This window comes from Puma concolor, chromosome B3, assembly GCF_028749965.1.
Source record: "Puma concolor isolate L17-30 chromosome B3, mPumCon1.1.hap2, whole genome shotgun sequence".
NCBI classification, from domain to species: Eukaryota; Metazoa; Chordata; class Mammalia; order Carnivora; family Felidae; genus Puma; species Puma concolor.
In genome coordinates this window covers 114,446,432-114,472,559 of record NC_141672.1, presented here as the reverse complement: position 1 = coordinate 114,472,559, position 26,128 = coordinate 114,446,432, and the positions used below count along the sequence as shown (strand labels likewise).

The 26,128-nt window shown below is 37.9% G+C and overlaps 1 protein-coding gene across 5 annotated transcripts in view; it reads right to left on the bottom strand.

The window, feature by feature from the left end:
* LRRC49 (leucine rich repeat containing 49) overlaps nucleotides 1-26,128 on the bottom strand; it is a 149,987-nt gene that overhangs the window by 68,134 nt on the left and 55,725 nt on the right. Inside the window, exon 1 of one of the 5 annotated variants that reach the window (XM_086711099.1) lies at nucleotides 6,324-6,417. The exons of the other annotated variants lie outside the window; for them this stretch is intronic. The gene's annotated coding sequence lies outside the window, so the exon portion shown is untranslated. Of the gene's footprint in view, nucleotides 1-6,323; nucleotides 6,418-26,128 lie in introns of those variants that run through there. 5 annotated transcript variants of the gene reach the window in all.

The following is a 26,128-nucleotide window of genomic DNA, read 5'->3' as shown; positions in this document are numbered from 1 at the left end:
TAAGAAAAGCTAGGGGATATAGAATATTTATGGTATAGAAAATAACCTATATGTTGACAATTAAGGTCAAGGCAAGGTATATGGTAAGACTAAAGTTCCCTTTTTTATTGTCACATTTAAATATTTCTTCTGTTTTCCTCCCATTCAAGGTAAAAAGATCCTCTCCTATTTTTTTTACCTTAGAGATTATCTTTACCATCTAATAGGTAAATCTCACAACTCATATGCTCATTATGGGTTTTGAGACATATTTAGATAATTTTAGGAAGACAATTTCCCCCAGTTTTATTAACAATTGACATACATCACCATGGTGGTTTGACTTATATATATTGTGAAATGAGGACTATAATAGCTTCAGCTAACATCCATTTTTTCATATAGATACAATACAAAGAAAAGAAAGAACAAAAGAGAAAAAAAAAATTTCCTCCCGGTGATGAGAACTCATAGTTTTTACTTTCTTAATAACTTTCCTATATGTCATACAGCAGTGTTAGCTGTGGTCATCATATTGTATATTAGTCCTGAGTACTAATTTATCTTATAATTGGCAGTTTGGACTTTTGACCCTCTTCCTCCAATTCTCCCCTACCCCCATCCTCCACCTCTGGTAACCACAAGTCTGATCTCTTTCTGTGAGCTTGGTTTTGGTTTTGCTTTTAGATTCCACATATCAGTGAGATCACACAGTAACTATCTTTCTCTGCCTGACTTATTTCACTTAGGGTGAAATATAATGCCTTCAGGGTCCATCCACGTTGTCACGAATGATAGGATTCCCTCATTTCCTATGGCTGAACAACATTCACATATATACACCATAACTTCTTTATCCACTCATCCACTGATGGGCACTTAACTTGTTTCCATGGCTTGGTTATTGTAGCAATGTTGCTATAAACAGGGGGATGCGGATACCTTTTCAAGTTAGTTTTCATTTCCTTTGGACCTATTCCAGGAAGTGGAATTGCTGGATCATATGGTAGCTCTGTTTTCAACTTTGTGAAAATTCTCCCTCCTGTTTTTCATCGTGGTTGTATGAATTTACAATTCCACCAACAGCGCACGAGGGTTCCCTTTTCTCCACATCCATACCAGCATCTGTTATCTCTTCTCTTTTTGACGATGGTCATTCTAACAGGTGTGAAATGATAACTCATTATATTAAAACCACGGTTTTAATCTGCATTTCCCTAATAACTAGTGATGTTGAACATCTTTTCATGTACCTGTTCGCCTTTTGTATATCTCCTTTGAGGAAATGTCTATTCAGGTCTTTTGCCCATTTTTTAATTGGGTTATTTGTTTTTTTGCTATCGAGTTGTATGTGTTCTTCATACATTTGGGATATGAATTCCTTATGAGAGACGTGGTTTGCAAATATTTTTCCCATTGCATAGGTTGTCTGTTCACTTCATTGATAGCTTCTTTGGCTGTACAGAAGATTTTCCTTTGATGCAGTACTTGTTTATTTTTTGTTTTGTTGCTTGTGCTTTAGGTATCATATTTTTTTTAAATCACAATAAAAACACAGGTCCTGAAGGTTTATTTCTGTGTATTCTTCTAGGACTTTCGTGGTTTTGATCTTACATTTAAGTCATTAATCCATTTTGGGTTATTTTTTGTGAGTGGTATAAGACAGGAGTCCAGTTTCATTCTTCCACCTGTGAATATTAAAGAGACTGTCCTTTCTCCATTGAGTATTCTTGGCTCCCTTGTCCATATTGGTTGACCTGATATACTTGGATTTATTTCTGAGCTCTCGATTCTATTCCATGGGTGTATTTGTCTGTTTTTATTCTAGTACCATACTGTTTTGATGACTGTAGCTTAGAAATCAGGAAATGTGATGCTTGGTTATTCTTTCTCAGTATTCCTATGGCTATTTCAGGGTCTTTTGTGGCTCTATATATTTTAGGAGCAGTTTTTATACCTCTGCAAAAAATGCGGTTGGAATACCGATAGGGAATGCATTGAATCTACGTATGGCCTTTGGGGGTATTGGCATTTAAACACTATCAGTTGGGAAGACATTTTTTTTAAAGGCTAGCATATGCAGATGAAAATGAGAGATCGTTAAATTTAATAATCACTACTAGTATAAATAAACTTGCACAAACATTGCAAATTTTTCCCACCTAGCAGTAACAAAATTCTTTTTTCCCCATCAATATAAAACATCTCAGAATAGTTTCTGATGTTTAACGGACGTTTGAAAAATGCTTCTCTCCTTCCCTCATAGTTGTTTACATAAAGCTAAAATCAAAGATGCTTCTGATAAGTTCAAAACTGAAACACAAGGCAAATTTGTGTTTCTCTACATTGTTAAGTGAACAAAGTCATCGTCTTCAATCCACAAACCTACTTCTCTATGTATACTTCCTATTGATAAATAATGTCACCATCACGTCAGTTGCTGAGAAACAATCTCTTACTCAGAAATTGAGATCTGAGAATGTGAACTGACTGAAGACCTATCAAGAGAGTTTAAGCAAGGGAGGCGGGTGCTAACAGGATTACAATAACTAGTAACTATCAACATAATTGGTAACGTTATGGAAAGTATAAAGGAAAGAAATGAATTAAGAGCAAAAAATTAGTTACAGATTGCAGTAAACAGAGGTAAAAAAGGAACCAGGCTCTAACATCAAACACTAAGGCAGAAGCGAAAGACAGTAAAGAGGACAGGATAGGTTCTATGGAAGTTAGGATGTAGCACGTACAGAAACTAGTACTTACTTGGATGCGAGGAAGGGAGGAATCTAGAGTAACAGCCGGCTTTTTCTCTAGGTTAATAATGATTGGGTGGTGGTTACAAGGCTGTGCACTTTGTCAAAATTCATTGACTCGACACTTACAACGCGTGCTTTTTGTTACATGTAAATTATATATCGATAAATTGATTTACAAAGACATTTAAAATGTAAAAAATTTTGTCATTTGACAAATCACCTTTTCATCTATCAGGTCTCCTTTGTCTGGAACAGTATATTATATTGGTGACCCATGGCCCTTAGGACATATTTCAAAAAGGCTTTCTTTAAGTTTTCCTCCAACTACCACAGGATGGGATACTAACTTCGACCTTTAAGGAGGCAGAGCCAGTACAGGCAAGAGAACTCTTCTGTGCTGAAGAGTATTTTTCTTCAATGGCCCAGCATATCTAAACAGAATTAAACTATAAGGTTCTTGAGGGCTAGAAATGTACTGTGATCACTATTCCAAAACCTATCATAGCCCCCAGCATCTAGTGAGTGTGCAATAATTTTGGTGAGTGAGTGAAAGACTATGATAAATTGATATGATTTCCAGAGGCTTATCTTTGATCTAAAACTTAATAAAAAATTTTTCTTACATTAGTCTTAGAATTATTTAAAGGATATCATGTTATCAGGAATCATTATGATCTGATATCTGTCACTAACCAGGTATATGCACTGAAAAGTGGAAATAACATGTCCAGAAGCAGAGGGAAGCTGGAAAACATTTTATTGCAAGTAAATCCTGATTTTATTGTTATTTTTTAAATGTTTGTTTATTTACTTATTTTGAGACAGAGAGACAGAGAGACAGAGAGAGAGAGAGAGAGAGAGAGAAAGAGAGAGAGAGGGAGAGGGAGACAGAATCCCAAGCAGGCTCCAAACTGTCAATGCAGAGCCCGACATGGGGCTCTATCCTACGAACTGTGAGATCATGACCTGAGCTGAAATCAAGAGTCAGACACTTAACCAACTGAGCCACCCAGGCACCCTATTGTTATTTAATGTCTATTTATAACTTAGACTGTAGAGTCCATGATTTATTTCTTATTGCAACTATAATTGTAAACTAAAATGACTGTAACTGTTCCTAGCCCAAGTATTCCTTTGGGGAATGTAACTAGTGGTGTTAAACACAAAACTACACACTGTCTTCATTGAATTCAAATACAAAGCACATTAGTGACTACAGAAGAAAATATTATGTCCACTGAATGTAGTCATTATGAAGCACTTCAGACATCTAGGAGATCTGTTGATGCCCATCTGGTCTGTGTCTGTAATTCAAGCACAACCAAAGAGGCACCAGGAGTGGGAAAATCATTGCAATCCTTAGCAGGTACTATCCTGGCAACCCTTTCCAGGTCGGCTGCTAGCACTGATACTCAGACTAAAGTCTTTATGCTTTGAATAGTTTCATTAAGGTAAAAATAAATCCATATTTGATCCAGAAGATTCCTCACAAAATTTCATTTCCATCTGCCAGGCATTTGACCAATAAACATGCCAGACATTCCTAGAAATGCACTGACAAGGTACATACGATTTTAAAGACATTCTCTAATCAAATGAAAGAAGTCTCATTAAGTACAAATCCAGGCTAATGAAGGGTTACATACTACCTAACCAGAGAAAATCAAGGTCAGGTTATAAAGCAAAAACAAAACCACCTGGAAACAGAACGGTAAGGATAGTAAAGTACTACTGCCTTTTAAGAACAGTCTTTTTTTAAGAACACTCAGTTGCTTGCCTCTTCAGAGTCCCCAGAATGGAAAAGCTTGGGTCCAAAGGCCGACACCTAACTCATAATTTGACTTTAATCTTTTTCCAGATTACTCATGTATTTGTTCTTCCCCTAGTGGTCTTCTCCCGATGCAGCATCTGCTTCCTATCTGCTAAAGAACCTACGGAGGAACAGTGTGTCCCTACTGACCAAAACTCACATCTCAAAAGGAAAAGAACATATTTCAGTCCATTTTAGGCTTACTTAATAAAATACAGAGAAAAAATAAAATTCCCATATATACAAGCAGAGCACATAGATATTTAACTAACAACCCCCAAGTATCAGTCAAATTTCTCCAATTAGAAACTTCTCCCAAAAGTAAGTTAGGTACTTTAGAAAAAGGGGTTTTACTCTTTCATACCATTAAAGCACCATATTCTCTGAAAACAATCTTAATAAAAAGCTCACTTATTTTACATTGATCAGTGAGAATTTTACTGGACAGTTACTATGTATCTAGCAGGCTGAAATGAAATGGAACACTAGAATAATCAAGTTGTTCTCACAAGGACTGACATACACACAACTGATAAATATAAAATAGCTAGAAAAATCTATATGATAACATATAATTAAGTATTAAAGAATGAAGCACAGTTAAAATAGCACATAATGAAGGAGTTTGTATATCGGACAGAATGAAGTTTGTAGACTGAGGCTCTTGCAAAAACAGCTAAAAATGCTAAATAAAATATATTTTAAAAATCTCAAATGCATCCATGACCTGCTAAAAAAATGAGAAATACACAGGTTAAAAAAAAAAAAAAAGTGAAGGTGAGAACCCAGAGAGCTCTGAGGACACTTACTGGACCCAATGAACTTGAACTTTGGTTCATATGATCTTCAAAGCTGGGGGACAGAAAACAAATACCAGAGGCTACCCAAGTTGGAGAGTCTAACTGGAGATCTGTCCTATATCTGAGACCCGAAAACTAGACTTTCAATATAGAGTTATTTAGACATAAGCTTTCCTACCCACTACCCCAGATATATTGCCCATCTCAAAACACGGAGCTAATAGGGGAGAATTCTTCCCTGATTACTTGAAACCACAAACCACAATTTGCATCCTGAATCCACACTAACTGGGTGATCTAAAACATTTCAAGAGAAGTGATATTTTGAAGAAGTCTAAGGCTGCTTATACCTATTGGCATCTGACAGAAACAAATGAAATTTCTCCATGGAGGAACCTACGTTCATACAAATCTCAAAAAGTTCCCAAAGATAAGGTACCCCCCCAAAAAATACATAGTTCACAGTTCAAAAGGAAATAAAACACTCTGACTGACAGCCAGCAGAAACCACAGATGACATTGACTGTCTAAGACTTTTTCACATAATTGAATTACAAAACATAGGATATAAAAACATATTTCAAGACATAAAAACAGGTTTGAAAATACCAGTAAGCTCCAAGAAGATCCGAAAAGACACAGAACTTCTACAGTCTAGAAAAATATTTTAAAAATTAAAGTAAAAAAAGTCAAAGGCAGTGGATATAAATTAAGAAAATAAAGCATTTACATCCCTTTCCTGCATAAACTGTTCTCCAGGGTAATCAAAATGCTAACGGAAGTCTTTTTCTTATAGAAGAAATAGAACTTAAAAAGACAAAGAATGATGGAATATCACCATTTTGTAATCCCTAAATAAATAATAGATCCAGACAATGATCATCAATTACTGTTAAAACACTGAAGAGATGATGAGGAACTTTATTTAAAAAAGAATAGGTGAACAACAACTAAAACCAATAATTAGTTTTAACATACCTTAAGCAAAACTAGAACACACTTTTTCCTCTCCCTTTACATTTCTTTTACTTTCTTGTTCCTTTATTTTGGTCCTCCTTAACAAACAATCATCTACTTTGCTACTTGTTACATAATGTTAGTTACTTAGTCACTAAAATTCTTTTTAGTGCACGATAGTAGGGGTTCGTAGAAACAAGATGGTTCTACAGATTCTAAAGACGCATTCTATAACAATAGCCCATTCTTTTTTGTCACAAAGCAAAAATATGGCTGAAACAAAAATTTTTTTCACATACATGAAAAAGATCGCCAAATTTCCCTTGGGGAAACTATTCAAAAAGTTTAACCCACTCGTCACAGTGTTTACAAGATTTTAATATTTGAGAAGCTGAAGTGATACCAGAGAGAAATAAATAGAAGACTATGGCTATGATAGAAACAGAAAGAAAGTGAAGAGGAGGAGGTAGAGACATGAAGAATTAAACAAAATAGAGAAAACAAAAAATTAAACTGCCTCTTTAGACATCTTTTGCTGCAACAATGGCACTGACAACAATTCAACAAGGACAGTATCTATCATGTCCCTAAGCACCTGGTTGACAAAAGACATGAGCACAGAACTGAGTGTCTCAGAATTCTAGGTGACAATTCTATTAGCTTTCTCTATTAGCTTACTCATTTTCTAGCAGTAAAAAGACAAAAGCAACACAGCTTCAGTCTCAGGAGATTCACAATGACTCTAATTACCAAAAGTAGATCTCAAGTCATGGTCACATTCTTATAATGCTAATTTATGACACTGAAACCAAATTTAAGGTGACAAAGTTCTTGATGATATATTTCCTCTTATGAATCGACATGTGGATACAAATAAGTCTCCTCAAATTTTTTTTAAAAATTGTTAACGTTTATTCATTTTTTTGAGAGAGACAGACTGTGAGTGGGGGAGGGGCAGAGAGAAGGAGACACAGAACCCGAAGCAGGCTCCAGGCTCTGAACCGACAGCACAGAACCCAACGCGGGGCTCGAACTCACAAACTGTGTGACCATGACCACAGCCTAAGTCAGACACTCAACCGACTGAGCCACCCAGGCACCCCTAAGTCTCCTCAAATTTACAGAAGAAAAAGAGAAGGATTCTTTGCAGTCTCAAAGTGTGATAACAATTCTAAAAAGCATGCTCATTTTAGCCATTTTCAACATTAATATTAATTGTTTAAAAATTACACTGGCTATAAAGCAAGCCAAATAATATTGCAAAGAGATCTAAGTTCAGCACCGTGTAGGTAAGCAGCAGTCTGGGAAAACAACAACAAACTGATAAAGTACTTGTCAATTCCCATGGTGTAAATATTCCCAGCATGGCCGATTTCAAACTACCAAGATGATGTTGCTGAACTGAAAAGATGCACATACACTGGTGTAGTGAGCCAACACAAGCTGGCTCAAGCATACCACTGCAGACCAAATTCCTCTTTTAAAGTTAATGGAAGTATGTTTATTATTCCACCATGAAATAATTCTGTTATTTGGAGGAACTTCTTTCTATTGATGATTTTCCAGTGGTTTTTGAACTTTCTATCAGTTTTAATATACATACAAAAAAGTCCACAAATCATAAATGCACAGTGTGATGATTCTGCACAATCTGAACATACCCATATAAACAGTCCCCAGGTTAAGAAAGAAAACATTACCCTGATGGAGAACAGAATATGTGACCCCCAAAATACACGACCTTTGGTACGTGGATTACATTGAGCTGAAGACAATTAAGACCCAGAAGACTCAACAAAAACTTTTACCTTTTCCTTAACTACCTAAAAGAATTTAAATAGGCAGGGGCAGGGGCGGGGTGGGCGTGGGGGCTGGCCCACAAAGAGAGCTTTACCAGAGATAACTTTTTATCTGAAAGAGTATGGCGGGGCAAACATCTAATTACTAAATATCTGCTTTCTTATCATCCTATGAATCATCCTCCTTACCTTTGAAGCCCCACGGCCCTATCCCATTCCTTAGCCCAGGACAGCAGAGACAGAGCAACTGCTTGACTGGCCCTTAGGCCTCATTTTTATGGGGCTCCTGTACACAAGTAATTAAATTTGTTTTTCTCCCGTTTATCTGCCTTATGTCAATTTAATTATTAAACCAGCCAAAGAACCTAGCATGGTAGAAGGGAAATTTTTCCTCCCCTACAGTTGGTGACCATGAAGGGTTCTTTACTGACTGGACAGTAAAGAGAGATGTTGGGACCTTGGACAAAATCCAGCATAAGGGAAGAATCATCATGTCAGTGTCCCAGATTTCTGCCTACAGGATCTGATGGAAGCTAAAGTAGTGTAATTTTCTAAATTAGCAGATTAGTAGAACTACCTCCTTGGATACAGTGACTCTGGTAAAGATCCAGTATGAGCACTATTGATTATGGTATTATCATAATTCCAGTTATTATCTCAAAATGTTGTGAGCCACAAAAATAAACATATTTCCTTATCAATACTGTTATAATGAATTTCATCAGATCTTTAACAATGGGCATTTTATAGTTTTTTGTCATTTACAGATATTGTTTTACTCTGATGCTCTGCAAAAGTATTCCTTCAAAAGTACTTCATTTTCAAGGAGGTTCAAGGAAAGGACTTTTGAAATATCTAGGCTTTTGATAACTTTAAGATCATAAAAGTGAACTGGGTAAGAATTTACAGAACTCATGAAAAAACTGGATTCAAGGAGAAAAAGAATAACATGAGACTGAATGAAATGATGAGAACGATTATAAATTTTATGATTTTTTTCATTGGAACATTGTTGGTTCTGTTATGTTTTGTTTTACCAGGTTGAAGGAAACCTTTTTCTCTTTTCTCTTAAGCTATCAACAATTTGGTACAAATGGTACAACAATTTGTGAACAAAGAGGAAACAATTACTTTTTCTCCCTACCTGATCCATCCAGAATTGGGGAATTTAGTATTCTCATTTTCATGCCAATACAGCTATTTGCATAAATTCAATAAGAATCTATTCTCATTGTAATAGGACACAACCAGAAACGTTGATTATATTGCCAAGGCTTTGGCTGGAATGTCGTATTTGAGCATGTGTATAGAATCAGATATGCCAGACAGCTTTAAGGAACTAAGGTTGACTTTATGGAGCCAATAAAACCCCTTGGAAAAACTGGCCCGATACCTTGCTTACAGGGTTCCCAGCAGTCTCACTAGGTGAGAAAGGAATGTTACTTCCTGGCAAGCTCAGAAACCTCAGGATATTTGGGGGACCTCAATAGGAGAGGAACCCATTCAGATCTACAGGTATTGCGTGCAACGTCTGATGGTGAGACCTTGGCTTGGCATCTTCGTTTCCTTCATGAGGGTTTTTAAAAGACTAATCTGAGATTCCTTATGAAAAGTTCCAACAGACGGGGCACCTGGGTGGCTCAGTTGGTTGAGCATCCAACTTCGGCTCAGGTCATGATCTCAGGGTTCATGGGTTCATGGGTCCAAGCCCCATGTCAGGCTCTGTGCTGACAGCTCAGAGCCTGGAGCCTGCTTTGGATTCTGTGTCTCTGGCTCTCTCTGCACCCTCCCCACTCATTCTCTCTCTCTCATTCTCTCTCTCTCTCTCTCTCTCTCTCTCTCTCTCTCTCTCAAAAATAAATAAATATTAAAAAAGAAAAGAAAAGAAAAGTTCCAACAGAGCAGATTAAAAGATTCTACATGATCAATCATCATTCTGGCTGCACTTACGTAAAGAATCCGGCAAAGTTTATTGAAACTAGGCTTAATTTGCAAACAAATTAGTCTTACTGTGGTTATCTCTGACTAAAACATGTATGACTGTAAAGAGAAAAATTATTTGTCAGTAATAGCCCTTTCTGGATATCAGTTTCTAATACATTAATTGTCTTTGAGGTTTTGTTTTCTACTGGTGAAATGGACTAGAATCCGAATTTTTAGTTTCCTCCAATATTTGGTTGCAACTCTCTGAACTAGCATCTCCCAATTTTTCTCTCACCCTCTGACATGGAATCAGTGAGAACTAAAACTGCCCTTTTTCTGAAGTCATGTAAGCTAAAGCTGAACCATGTGATATAAACTTCAGAGAAATCAGCCCAACAGTATACGTATGGACAATCTCCATGCCTGTTGCTATATGGCCAATTAGAAAGATCACCAGGCACATTTAAAGTACAAATCAGGAGAACCGATCAGATTGCCACCACCTGCCCTTACTCTATCTAAAGATGCTTTGAGCCAACCATCTACGTATCTTCTTGATTAGCTGCCTTTCAGAATCCCAGAAACTGTGATTATAATCTGCTCCAATCATTAACTATTGTTTTTCTTTTGTTTCCATAGAAATGCCTCATATTAAATACCTGAGTGCACGCACCTAGTCCACATGCATTACTACCTCCTACAAGGAGACACAACTGTCTAACTGAATTGACCTACCCTCGGGACTAAGAGACTAGCTCAAAGAAATGCACTACTCTACCAACTCAGCTTCTTGATTGTGAATCTTCTTGGGGAAGTTTCAGAAGTGGGACTGATGGGGAAAAAATACAGGACTCCAAACTATGCCCCTTTGGTCTGTGGATTATTTTGAGCTGATGGCAATTAAGACCCAGAGGCTCAAGAAAAACTTTTACCTTATTTAAAGGTAAAATTCTTAGCTTTCTAAAAGGTAAAACTTTTAACTACCTAAAAGAACTTAGATGGGGGCCTGGCTCAGAAAGAGAGCTATTATCAGAGATAATTTTTTATCTGAAAGATCTATATATACGGCAGGGCAGACATCTAATTACCAAATATCTGTGCTTCTTAGTGTCCTGTGAATAATCCTCCTTGCCTTTGAAGCCCCACGCCCCTATCCCATTCCTTCGCCCTGATGGCAGAGACAGAGCAACTGCTCGATTTGCCCTCGGGGCTCATATTTTTATGGGGCTCCCGAACATATGTAATTATATTTGTTTTTCTCCTGTTAATCTGTGCTATGTCAATTTAATTATTAAACCAGCCAAAGATACTAGCAAGCTAGAAAGACAAGACTTCCGTCCCCACAACCCACACCCCGATGCCCCCTGCCCGTTTCCCCTTATAGCCCTTACCCCTCTCTAAAGTAACCACTCATCTGATTCTAACTATAGATAAGGTTTGCCTATTTTTTACCTTCATGTAAATGAAATTCACTCATATGCACTCACTTGAATCTGGCTTCTTATGCTTCACATATTTTTTGAGATGCCTCATATTGCCTGTAGCTGTGGTTTGAGGACTCTCATTGCTGGGTAGTATTCCACTAAACTCACTTTATTCTACTGTTGGAGGACAGTTGGCTTGTTTGTATATGAGGTTATTATAAATCGCGCAACTAAGAACATTCAGGTGAACATGTTAAGCATTTCTGTGGAGTTTATACCTAGGAGTGGCATTGCTGAGTCATAAGGGTTGCTATTACTTTCGACTTAATAGACACTTCCAGAGCTTTGCGAAATGATTTATTGATCTACACGCTTACTGGCAGGTACGGGAGCTCTATCTAGTAGCTTCACATCTTCACCAATACTTGTTATATCGACATATTGTACACATTGTATACACGGACAAATTGTACAGTCTTGTCCTACTTTAAAATATTAATTCTTCCATATTTCGGTAGCTTCTACATTTCTTTTTTTTTTCAGGTTTATTTATTTTGACAGTGACAGAGAGCAAGTGAGCGGGGAGAGGCAGAGACAGAGAGGGAGAGGGAAAATCCCAAGCAGGCTCGATGAGGAGCCCAATGCGGGGCCTGAACTCACAAACCGTGAGATCATGACCTGTGAGCCCAAACCAAGAGTTGGACGCTTAACTGAGACACCCAGGTGCCCCCATATTTCGGTAGCTTCTAATACTGACTGGGCATCATAATCATTTGTGGAGTTCATTAAAAAAACACAAAGCCCTAGAACCCATCCATATCTAAATCAGAATTGCTAGGGGTAAGGTCATGGTTATATTATTCTAATAGTTCTAGAAGTGATCCTAATGCAGAGTCGGGTTTGAGACCACTGATGTAAACTTCTTCAAAGGAATAACTTCATCATTGAAAATGACAAATGGTCTAAAAGGGCCTCATAAAATAAAATTAATTCATACAGTGAAATTGAATGTAGCCATTAAAAAGAATGAGACAGACAAACAAGGCTGATATTCACATGGCACAACTAACTGTATTAGTTAAAATTCTGAAATAATTCCATGCCAGCTGGTAAAGGCCACTGCCCCCAAGAGGCCTAAGGGTCCCAGACCCAGCTGTGAAGTGTCCTGAACCTCTGTTGTTTTGGTAGCAAAAAGAGTAACCTTGGCACAGCAGGGGCCTTGAGACCCAGTTTAGCATCTATTCTGACCCAACAGTGCCCATGCTACATCGGTTAAAATTTCTGAATCACTATTCTATCCTTGCTAGTGTATACATGCTATACTTGTCAAGTTTTTTACATTATCCCCCCGCCTACAAGTACTAACATGGAAAAATATCTATAGTATATTGCTACCTAAAAGAGCAAGCTGAGGAAAAATCTATATAGCATGATTCCATACTGTAAAACTATTATTCGTGTGTCAGTAGTGTTGGCCTAGGAACAAAAATCTAGTGGAATCCTTCCTTATAGGTTTTCATCAAACTCTTAAGAGTGGTACTTCTGCAATTGAGACTGGGGGTTGTAGCATGGTACATTTGCTTTTTGCCTTACACATTTCTGCACTCTTTGTCTTTGCTATAACAAACATGGAATGAAATAATAATAGTAGTGTTTCTTTAAAAAAAAAAAAAAAGGTGAAGGGAAGGGTGCGCCTGGGTGGCTCAGTCAGTCAAGTGTCCAACTTCGGCTCAGGTCCTGATCTCCCGGTTCGTGAGTTTGAGCCCTGCATCGGGCTCAGTGCTGACAGCTCAGAGCCTGGAGCCTGCTTTGGATTCTGTGTCTCCCTCTCCATCTCTGCCTCTCCCAGGCTCGTGCTCTCTCTCTCTCTCTCTCTCTCTCTCAAAAATAAATAAACATTTGAAAATTAAAAAAAAACTTCACCTCATCCCAAAGTATGCAACAAAAATCTTAAATATGGAATGAGAATACATCAGCCACCTGCTCCATAGCTGTTCCTTTCTGCCTTCCTTTTTTTTCTCTTAATATAAAACACATAATCATTAAGAAAATCTGGAAAAGTGTAAGACCAAAATTAAACCATGTGAAATCTCTCCTAAAGATATACTAGTTTATATATTTTTTAACATAATGTAGATCATGTTACATAAAATAGCTTTGTATGCTGCTTCCTTTACATTTAACCAATACTTTTCCATGTCACTAATTATTCCTATGTTATTATTTTAGTACATGTGTAATATTTCAATGTTTGGGGAATAACCTAATTTACTTAACCTGCTGAATTCTACTCATCTGTGGAAGGAACCTCCCATATTAAAATGGAGAGAAATTATAACAAATACATATATGAGAAGTAAACTTGGCAGAGATTCTGTTTGTGGTAATGAATCTGGGGGCCTATATTGTAAGGTTTTGTTGGCAAAAACAGAATTATTATCAGATATAAATAATTATATCTTGGTCTTGGCATGATAATTAGGGATAATAATGGAGAGAAAATATAAAGGAATACTGAATAGTTTAAATCTTATTTCAAAAGAGGCTCTGAAGTGGAGTTTGGAAGGAATTTGTGTAGCAAACAGAGAATAAAATCATTTGGTGGGGGAAGGGATATAGTGAGCCCATGCAGTTTAAAATTTGTAGGCACAGTACCTATTTGTTTCCTCTCTCTCTCTGGCATGTTCATGACCAGCACCAAATGGAAACAACATAAGTGTCCACCGGTGGGGGCGTAAGTTATATTGATCTTCAAAACTACCTATCCCACCTGCTCTGGCATCCTCTTCGATGGCAGCAAGCGACAACAAGAGTAGTCAAGGATGCAAGCTGCTGCTATCATAAGTGACAGATGAGTTTATTTGCAACTTTGTTTTAATCATTAACAGGATAAAGGAAAGTGGAAAGAACACTACATGATCGGCACTGATATTAGTGCTAAAGACAGAAAGATGAGTACGATGCAATTGCTACTCTTGAGGAAATTGCATTCTGGTAGGGGAAATACGTATATACACCTACTACACACACACGTGGATACACACATATGCATATATATGAGGTAAATAAAGAGATGGACTGAAAGTCCCAACTCACTTTCCAAAAACAATACAGAACTGCCAAGAAGAACAAATTACATAAAACCAATGCCCATAACATAACTAAAAGACAGAGAAGGCCCAAGTATCAAATTACCTGTAAGTAGGGAATATGGAAGGGCGATATGAAAAACTGTGTGGAAGAAAGAAAAGAGGAGCTGATAGTGGGTCTAAAACTTATCTAAAATCACTAGCAGAAAGAGAAGGTCCACAGTAGGTGCAACAATACTCTAAGAGTGCTAGTTGATCTGAGCATGTACTACAAGGAAGGGACTTTAAGGAACACATGATCTGAGGTGGAAGTCTTCAAAAAGTCAGTGCTTTTGAGAAGATAGAAAGGAAAGTAGATGAGCTCTTTGGAGATTGGATAGTGAAAGCAAAAATGGGCAAAGGGGAGATTGAGAGCCTTGCAAGATAAAAGAGCACCAAAAAATTAAAGATTAAAAAGGATATACAATCCCTTTTACACACACACACACCCACCCCCCCCCCACACACACACACACATGCCCCAACTGTACTTTGCTGCACTAACAGAAGACACCCTTGACCGAAGATTCTTATAAGTCGCCCAAACCCATAAAACAAATAGGCAAAACCAGACTAAATATATACAAAGTATTTGAAGAACAGAAATCAAATCCACCCCCCAAAAAGAAACATGGAGAAAACTGTAATACAACATTGCACACCGAATTCAATATCCTCAAGTAAGCATTTGGAGCTAGAATAACCCACCTTGAATAAGAATATTAAAAATTAAAAGCAGATTTGGACAGTAAACAGAAATGACAACAGTGTTGATTGAATTTAGGAAAGAAATGGAAGGAAAAGACAAAATCATCACACAAAGATTAAATTACAATGTCCCCAAGGGAAAATAGATACAAATAAAAGTTTACTAAGGAACACTGAAGAAAGACAGAAAAACAACCAAGAGAATGAAATGAAGCAAAGAAATAAAGTGTGCCAATAGCAGCTGAAACAGAAGAAAACCAAAGAAGAAACCAAGTGTGTGTGATTTGAGATCCTAAATATAAAAACAAAACAACTGAACAGAACCAATACTTAAAACTATAACCCAAGAAAGCTTTCTGGAAATAAGAAAAGACCAAAATGTACATACTGGAAAGGCCCAACAGGTAGCTGGGAAAACGGAACCAGAATGATCCATCTGAAGACATATCCTCACAAATTATTAGACTTTAAAAATTAAATAATAATAAATAAATAGAAGAAAAAAAGCCTCATGACCTCTAAGCACAAAGATCAAAAGTGAAGTTCAGACTGGCATCAGATACCCTACACACTGGATGCAAAGAAATAATGCAGCTGTATTTTTTTTGAAAAACTCAAAGACTGGATGAGTGAATCAAGAATGCTATGCTCAGACAAGCTATCTTCCAAATATCAAGGTACAGAAAAACTCTGAAGCACAAGAGGTATGGGACCATTCAGTACCCATGAGCCCTTGCTGAGGAATACACTGGCTGGCCTTCACCCTTGAGAGGTGACCGAGGAAGCCCGAGTGAAAGGACTAGGGACGAGCACTCAATGACTAATTGTCGTTCTGGGACTAAACTAAAGGCAGGAACCCAGGTGGAACAACAACATGCTATGTATTACATAGAGTGTGCTTTATGTGCAGGGAAGTACAAGCAATGCAGCTAAAAAAACAGAAGGTTGGAGAAGGAAAGAGAAAAGTAAAATAAGCTAATGATTATCGGGTAGACAATATGTAAGAGTTGAAGGATACCATTAAAAATGGCACGGTGGTAAAGGAGGAAGCAAGAAAACAGGGGACGACTGGAGATCAAATGCATAGCAGAGTGAAAGTAGTTAACAAAAGTGCCAAGAGACCAGATGTTAATTCTTCTCACCACAAAAACAAAATGATAATTATGGGACGTGACAGAGGCTATAGCTAATGCTATGGTGGCAATCATTTTGCAGTAGGTAAGTGTGTCACATCAACACTTTGCACGATGTTCTATGTCAATTATATGTCAATGAAAAAAAACTGGGACTAAGGCAATTAAATAATATCAAACAAAAAGGAACCAATAAAACAAAAATATAAAACTTCCCAAATACCAAAAGAAATCTGAAAAAGTAAACACAACATGTAAAGAACATAGCAAGTATAAACATAACACACATGGAAGATTATATAACAGAAAGACTTTAGTCACATGAAGAAATGTAAACGGGCTTCACTCATTTATTAAAAGAAAAAGATTTTCAATTCGGCCATCAAAACAAGGCCCAGATGTATCTTCTGCGTAGAAGAGAGATGCCAACAATAAAGGGTTTCAGAAAGACCAGTGGTCGGGGCACCTGGGTGGCTTAGTCAGTTGAGCCTCTGACTCCTGGTATAGGCTCAGGTCGGGATCTCGCGGTTGTCAGATGGAACCCCATGGAGGGCTCTGCTCTGAGTGCGGAGCCTGCTTAAGACTCTCTTTCTCCGGGTGCCTGGGTGGCTCAGTCGGTTGGGCGTCCGACTTCGGCTCAGGTCATGATCTCGCAGTCCGTGAGTTCGAGCCCCGTGTCGGGCTCTGTGCTGACAGCTCAGTCTGGAGCCTGTTTCAGATTCTGTGTCTCCCTCTCTCTCTGACCCTCCCCTGTTCATGCTCTGTCTCTCTCTGTCTCAAAAATAAATAAATGTAAAAAAAAAAAAAAAAAATTAAAAAAACTCTCTTTCTCTCCCTCTCAGCCCCTCCCCCCTCTCTCACCCTCTCTCAAAGTAAATAAATAAATATAAAAGAAAGAAAGAAAGAAAGAAAGAGAGAGAGAGAGGAAGGAAGGAAGGAAAGAAGGAAAGAAAAAGAAAGACAGACAGACTGGTGGTGAGCAAAGTATAGGACATGGACCAAATAGCACCTGTTTTTGTACAGCCCGTAAACTAGTAACAGTCTATATTTTTAAATAATTGTAAAAACCTCAAAAGAAGAATAACATGTAAATAACATGACATGTAAAAATTATATGAAATCCAAATTTCAGTGTCCATAAATCAAGTTTGTTTTTGTTTTGTTAATGTTTATTTATTTTTGAGAGAGACACAGAGACAGAGGGTGAGCAGGGGTGAGGGAGGGGCAGAGAGAGAGGGAGACACAGAATCCGAAGCAGGCTCCAGGCTCCAAGCTGTCAGCACAGAGCCCGATGCGGGGCTCAAACTCACGAACTGTGAGATCATGACCTGAGCCGAAGTCAGATGCTTAATCGACTGAGCCATCTAGGCGTCCCTTTTATTTTTTTTTTAATTTTTTAAAATGTTTATTTATTTTTGAGACAGAGAGAGACAGAGGTCCATAAATCAAGTTTTATTGGAACACCACCGCCCTCCTATTCATTTTGTATTGTTTATGTAGCACAAAAGAAGAGGTAAGTATTGAAACAGACTTTGCCTGCAAAGAATCAAGGACATTATATCAACCTCCGTTCTCTGAATGAACACACACATGTGGGTTCACAGGGAAATTCTACCAAAACTTCAAAGACCAGGGAGCACAAATGCCTCACATAGTGTTCAAGAGCACTGAAAACTAAGGAAAACTTACTGATTCTTTTTATGAAGCAAATATAACTTTGACTCTTAAATCTGGTAAAAATAGTACTTTTAAACAAGAAAAAATAAAAGATCAATGCCACCTGCAGGTATTGTTGCAAAAGTTTTATTTATATTTTAAAAATATTTATCTATTTATTTTGAGAGAGAGGGAGAACTTGAGTGGGGGAAAGAGGCAGAGGGAGAAAGAGACAATCCCAAGCAGGCTCCTCACTGCCAGCACAGGGCCTGACACAAGGCTCAACCCCACAAACCACAAGATCATGACCTAAGTTGAAGTCAAGAGTTGCTTCCTCAACTGATTGACCCACCCAGGGACCCCACAGAAGTTTTAAATAAGATATTGGGAAACAAAATCCAACACCACATGAAGAAAATTATACAATCTGACCAAATTCTATCTATTCTAGAAATGCAGTTTGTTCAATATTGGGACATCTATTAATAAAATCTACGATATTAATTGATCTCCGGAAAAAAAATCATCTGGATATTTCCACAGACACTGAAAAAAGCCTGTGAAAAATTCCAACACCTATTTTTGAAAGCAAACACTCAAGAAAATAGAAGTTGATGGATACTTCTTTTAATATGATAAAAAGATCTTAAACAAAAGATAAAAATACATACGTGACAGCCGCTTATTTTACTTAATGTGGAAACATTTGAGGCATTTCCACTAAATCAGGAATAAGGCAGAAGCGCCCACTAATCCACTGCTAGTCAATACTTTACTGAAGATAAGAGCCAATGTAATTAAATACATGAAATAAGTTAGAGGTGTAAGAATTGGAAAAGGAGTAAAACTATTTTTATTTGCAGATGACCTAGAGTATACCTGGAAAACCACAGAGCTAAGCTGTCGAACCAATATGGTAGCCTCTAGACACATGTAGCCACTGAAGACTTAAAATGTGGCTAGTGTGACTGAGGATTTAAATAGTTAAGTTTATTAACTTTATTTAATTTTATTTAGCTTTTATTTAACTTAATGTTATTTTAGACTTAAATAGTGACATGTGGCTAATGGCCAAAATACTGAAGAGGGCAGTTATAGAATATTTCCACTCTCTTCAGAAGGTTCTATTGCACAGTGCTGCCCTAGGGAATCAATGATAAAACTAGCCTAAACAATAAAAGAATTAAGTAATGTAGCAGGATATAAAATTAACACAGAAATCTGTGTTCATAGCCTCGTATACACAAATAATGACCCATTAGAAGGCATAATAATAATAATATCAATAGAAAAGAGAAAATACTTAGGAATAAGTGTAACAAGAAATGTGCAAAATCTATATGAGGAAAACTTCCAAACACACCTGAAAGACACAATAAGCATACTTAAATGGAAATACACCATTTGTTCCTGATAGAATGATTTAACATAAGAGATCACTTCCCCAAGTTAATTTAAAAACATAATGCAATCCCAATAAAAAATACCAACATCTTACTGGGGTTGCTGATACTGAAGATTGCATCCAAAATCACCAGCGCAAAGATGGGCCTTTTAATAAATCGCTCTGGCACAACTTAATAGACATTTGAAAAACAATTAGATTAGCTCCAAACAGGGCTCTAATGCAAGTATTAAAACATACAAGTAGTAAAAAAAAAAAAAAAAAAGTGCAAATTTATCTCTAGTAACCCATGTATCTGCTGATTTGTGCAAAAAGAAACACAAGAAAGACAAAACCAGAAACTTAAAAAATTGACTTTCTATAGGGGTGGGTGAAAACAGAATCGAAGGAGTAGGGTTGGGTATGGAGTAGAAAGAAAGGAAAAGCAGTGGCTCTCTGAGTGATACCTTTTTGCATGGTTTTGAGTTTCAGAACCATGTTATTGTTACACGGACTGAAAAATAAATATATCAAATTATAGCAAAGTTGAGGGTGGGAAATAACAACAACAACAGAAACAATGGAATACAAACAGAAACAAATTTTTCTCATAGGTCAAATGAATAACATAATCACCCTGAAAACTGGTGAAAAACTAACCCAAGCAACTTTTGAACACAGTTCTTTGATTACATACCTTTAGGTTAAAGACAAAACAGTATCAGTAAATACTGAACCCCGGTTAGTAGTCTTTTTCCTCCCACAGAAATATGGCTTAGCAATTCTGAAGCTACTTTCCATATATTCAAATATATAATGGGAGCAAATGTCAGAGAAAGGAATTATAAAAACGGAAAGGGGGTGATCGTGGACGGCTAAAATAAGCCCGGTGATAGCACACTGTAATCGCAAGTTTCAGGATTGAATTCATGGAGGGTGTCAGTACGAAGCCACAGTTTTTAATATCCACAGACAGACAGATAAAGATGTATAATACACTCACACGTATGTGCACACATATCCTAATACTGCCCATTGAGAAAGCCTAGAAGCAATGATATGCCAACAACCGTGAACCTACTTAGCATTCAAATCTGGCTTTCTAAATACCATTTGCCACAAAAAGGAATCAAAACTCCGGCTTGATTCCAGAGCCAGGACTGCAAAAGATGAGACTGGAATGGCTTGTTGTGCCAAGAAGTAAGGAAGAGTTCAAAAAACGATGAGGACATATCAAAAGACAACAGGAGTCAGCTCAACAAATCGGGGGAAATTTGAGCATCAAAATGAATAACAGTAAATGATTATAATCTTCTCTTCCCCCGTATGTAAAAATTTTCTGAAGAGTAGTCACTTAGGAGTTTAATTCCTTAGGGCTAGAAGTATGACTCCCCCTAGTAAATACAAATGCATTGTAACAGTTCACAACTTGAAAAGGCAGGACTCCAAGGATTAATGCCCTAGTGGTAGAATGAAAGGCAGTAAGGGAGACACACATGCTTACCCAGAGTGCAAGGACGTGAAGCCAGCCTGAGACACAGGTATGTGCGTGTTTATCCTTAAAGTGTTAATACGTATTTGAGAAGGGACAGAAGAGCCATGCTGTGGAAGAATAAAAAATCTCTGCTATCTAGGTCAAGCAGACAGATGGCATTGTGAGGTGAGGCCGGGAGGGGAACGCACGCGCACGCACGCGCACACACACAAAATGGGCTGAAACAGCCCAACGTGAAGGGGCTAGCCCTAACGTTATGTGAGCACAGGCGTTAAGGAGGAAATAAGTTAATTGGATATCTATTATTATTATCTTCCTGCTCAGCTTCCCTTCCCCTAGCAACAGAACACCTCTGTTGTGTAGTAAGCCCAATCCACATACTGATCCCACCCCCATTGTCCTAGGGGATAGGGAACATATGTCCCGGGCTTGAGCATTCAGTGTGTCCTATATGCTCCTGGCCAGAATGACTAGTTCCGACAGGGCACCTGACCTAAATAAGCGCCATCGGAATCCTCTGCAATAGTGCTTCCTAGGCTGAAATGAACATTCGAGTTCCCTGGGGATCTATTAAAAACGACAATTCTGATCCAGTAGGCCTAGGATAGGGTTTGAGAGTCTGGATTTCTAATAAGCTCCCCTGTAATGCTGATGCTGCTGGTCCAGAGTCATAATTATGAACATTAAGGCCCTTCAGAAACTTCCTGTCAGACTTATCAGGGAATAATTGACCTTCACCAGAGCTGCAAAGCTGACAAACTGATTCTGGGCCTGTTGGCTTTTCTATGACATGTAGGGTTTGTTTGTTTTAGATTTCCATCATTCAATACTTTGTGTATTCTTTCATTACATCATATACACACTCATAGAAAACAGAAGCCATATACATGTCTTCTGTCACTCCCCCAAATGCCTTATTTGGTGTTTTACATTTAGAAATGCATAATCAATGTTCTTTAACACCCACTGGGCAACAATTGTAAATTCCTAGATGAAAGAAGTGGAGAAGATATTTTAAGGAAATGGTAAAGCAGAAGAAGGATCAGTTTCTAGCTACTATCCTCTGGATATCCTGAAGATAGTCCTAGATCCTGAACCTATGCAGCTATGAAAAACCAGCATCACTCTCATCATTCCTCAAGTGAGTCACTGTGAAGAATTATAAGGGCGATACCTGTTCAGTACAAAAAAGCAAGCCTCAAAGACAAGATCAAAGGAACTAGCAAAAAATATTATTAATCGTACTCACAGATTTGCTCAGTGCTTTCTGGGAGATACCTAACCCCAAAACTATAGTCTCTAACCTGGGGTCTACAAGTGACATTGTCAATTTCTTTTCAAGCCATAAGAAGGGAGTTTTACCAAAAACAACTCTCAGAGATTAGTTGACAGTTTGAACTACCCTTTAAGGAATCTTAAGTCACTGTGATACCTTTTTATGCGCCCAGAACAAACAAGCTTAACTGATTCACTTCCCTTCAAGGCAAGAATCCAGAAGTATCCTCCTTATTTACAGAGAATCCCAACTCCTAACTCCTGTTTTTGGATTAAACAAGATTTCTTAAAGAGTTAAATACCCTCCTGTTTTAACCAAGGCTTGATTAGAAACCCACTAACTTTCAGGATCAGGCAATAATTTTCCTTCCCAACCAAATTACATTTCAGCCCTTCATAAAAGTCAGCTTTAATACTAAACGCTAATAGGGAAAAAGCAACTAATTCAACCCATTCAATAACCTATTCACACACACACACACACACACACACACACACACACACACACTTCCTAAAAAGTAAACTTCCAAAAATGCACACATAATAGTCATAGGTTCTCTTATTTTTCTTTCAGGCCACCCAGTCTCCAGGATGGGGGTGTTCTCTTCAGCACCAGCCCTCCCAGAGAGGTAGCTCTCTGTTTTCCAATTCCTCTGCCAGTGACGGAGTGGGTCAAGTATCCAATTCAGGACAGGTGTATTAGGAAGCCTGACTGTAGGTGTGTATCTAAACTATATTCTGCTATTTTGTACTCCATTTGTCTGATTCCTACATCTTTCTTTTTTTTTTTTTTTTTAATTTTTTTTTTTCAACGTTTATTTATTTTTGGGACAGAGAGAGGCAGAGCATGAACGGGGGAGGGGCAGAGAGAGAGGGAGACACAGAATCGGAAACAGGCTCCAGGCTCTGAGCCATCAGCCCAGCGCCTGACGTGGGGCTCGAACTCACGGACCGCGAGATCGTGACCTGGCTGAAGTCGGACGCTTAACCGACTGCGCCACCCAGGCGCCCCTGATTCCTACATCTTTCAATTGATTCAAAACTTACAGCAGAAGAGAAAGAGTATGATTATCAATCAGCCCTTCAAATGTCGGAAGTCAGCAGCTTTCATACAAATATACAATCCCTATCAATGTATTCCTAATTTATCATTGCTTTTAGATTATATATATTGTTCCTCACAAATAGGGAAAATATTTTTCTTTTGAAAATGACATGATCTCGCAGTCTCAGACACGGACTCAAGAATGGCTAAATGTAGACATATTTATTATGCGTGCATATGAAAAAGTATCCCAACAATTTAATCATACATCTGTAGCATTCCCTTTTCAGTTTGACCTGCTCATTCGTATCTTTCACCAGCCACAGGTTTCTGGTTTAATTAGTTCTTTCCTCAGTCTCTTCAGTAAAGATTAGAATCTGTTAAACCATAGTTTCTGAAACCATTTCTATAGGAAGATAAAGAAATAAAGACAGAGCATGGAGTTTTCTGAACGAATAACGTGATACTGGAGTGGAGTTTAGAGAATCTAAAGAATCCATTTTTAGCCCATTTCTAAACTGTTCATTTTAAATACCAGGAAGTCTTTTCAGATAAACTGTACACCTGCCACTTCAGGTTTAGATTATATCATTGGTTCCTATATACCTATAGGTACATAGTATTGTTAACATAAAGGGAATTCATATCTTTTTGTTTGTTTATTTGTTAAGTAGGCTTCCATGCCCAGTGCGCAGCCCAGTGCAGGGCTTGAACTCATGACCCTGAAATCAAGACCTAAGCTGAGATCAAGAGTCGGACACTTAACCTATTGAGCCACCCAGGCGCCCCTGGAATTCATATCTTATTAAGTACCAGACAGATAGATGGCAGAAAAAAAAATAGATGATATATAACATGATACTTTGAAAATCTGATAGAAAGAACTTGCACTTTGGCAATGATAGTATATCCCAGGACAGCCATGATGAAGTTGCTGCAAACTGAATCCTAGTACACTACATAGCATATTGAATAGGGCTATTAAGAATTATCTAAGGATACTGGGAAATATTGGACAACACCAGCTTTACACTTCAGTTTTATTTACACATTGATTAAAACAATGATGATTACGTGCCTACAATGTGCATCATGTGACCACTACTATGAGAAGTGAAATGTGGCCTAACTGGACATAAATACAAACAGATAGTACAGTGTACTGAGAGATGCTGGAGAGGTATCAGGAAAAGGAAACAATTCTCCTTGTCTGGGAGTAGACTGGATGATACGGATTAACAGAAGTTCCTCCGGGTAGAACTATACATTTGGGTTTCTGGAATAACTAATTTTGAGTTTGTTTTTTTTTCCTGAAATGAACTGACCAATGTGTTCACTCTTTCCAATATCTATTCATTGATATTTGTTTTAAATGTTGATGTCCACTGTATTTGGGAAAAGGAAATTAGAAAATACATATTGGTCTCGATTTACTAGACTTGTTTGTTTCTGAACCTAGAACAACCACCCAATGTAATATTTAATCATAAGCAATTTTAAGACTCAAAATTCCCCTTAGTAATATGCACCAAAAATTTTCCTGTAACATTTAGAGCCATCACATTAACAAAACCCTCCCCAAAGGGCCTTTGGTGAATGTTTTTAAAAATGTTAATTCAAGGGAGCATCTGGCTGGAAGAGCATGTGACTCTTGATCTCGGGGTTGCAAGTTCAAGCCCCGTGTTGGGTGTAGAGATTGCTTAAAAGGAAATCTTAAAAAAATAAAAATCAAAATGTTAATCCACTTCCCCAAGCAGCTATCAGCCTCTCAACTGTGTATGTGTGAGCCCAGGCTGAGCTGAGGTGTATGAACAGCTTGCTCCCGGGGCCTTACTTTAATTTGATTTCAACAATCCTTCCTCTGAGAATAACTGACACACATATACACACAAATATTACCTCTACACTAGTGAAAATCAAACCTCGATGATGATAAGAGTATCTGGAAAAAATTCCAGTGAAGTTCCTTCATAATTGATAAATAAAACCCATGACAACATTTGTGTGTATTTTTGTACCGCAGAATTAATGTTTTAAGTGACTATAGATGCTGATGCAAACAGAATAACATGAGGTATAATAATAATAAAAAAGAACTATCTCCTTGATTTTTTTTCTGCCTTTCCCTCCTTCAAAGGTAAATGCAGGGGCGCCTGGGTGGCGCAGTCGGTTAAGTGTCCGACTTCAGCCAGGTCACGATCTCGCGGTCCGTGAGTTCGAGCCCCGCATCAGGCTCTGGGCTGATGGCTCGGAGCCTGGAGCCTGTTTCCGATTCTGTGTCTCCCTCTCTCTCTGCCCCCCCCCCCCCCGTTCATGCTCTGTCTCTCTCTGTCCCAAAAAATAAATAAAAAAACGTTGAAAAAAAATTAAAAAAAAAAAAAAAAAAAAAAAGGTAAATGCAAAAAGAATAATTAACATAAACATAAAGAGGGTCCCCAGTTTCCCTACTGCCTTGTACCTTTGCCGCCTTTTCTTTCTTCCTTACTATCTGCCACCCTTGCCCTATGAACTCTGGCTCTTCAAGAAACCACAAGGCTTGCAAAAACAGTCCTCAGAAAATATGTTCCGATAGTTACAGAATCCTCAAGCAAGACACATGAAGGAAGGAACAACCCGCAAGCCCTGGAGGGTGTAAGGTGGAAAACTCCTCTTTGTGGTAAGGGTGCAAGACCCCGTATTCGCCTTTCCAGGGTCCTGCACAATCTCTGATCCTGCTCCAGCTGGAGGGCCAGCTGGTTTTTGGGGCTCCCTGACACCACATCTAAATGAAGTCTTTAATCTCTATTCGGGTCACTGAAATAATTTTCTCTTGGCAGTAAAATCTATATGCAATTTAATAAATGGGAAGATATAAAG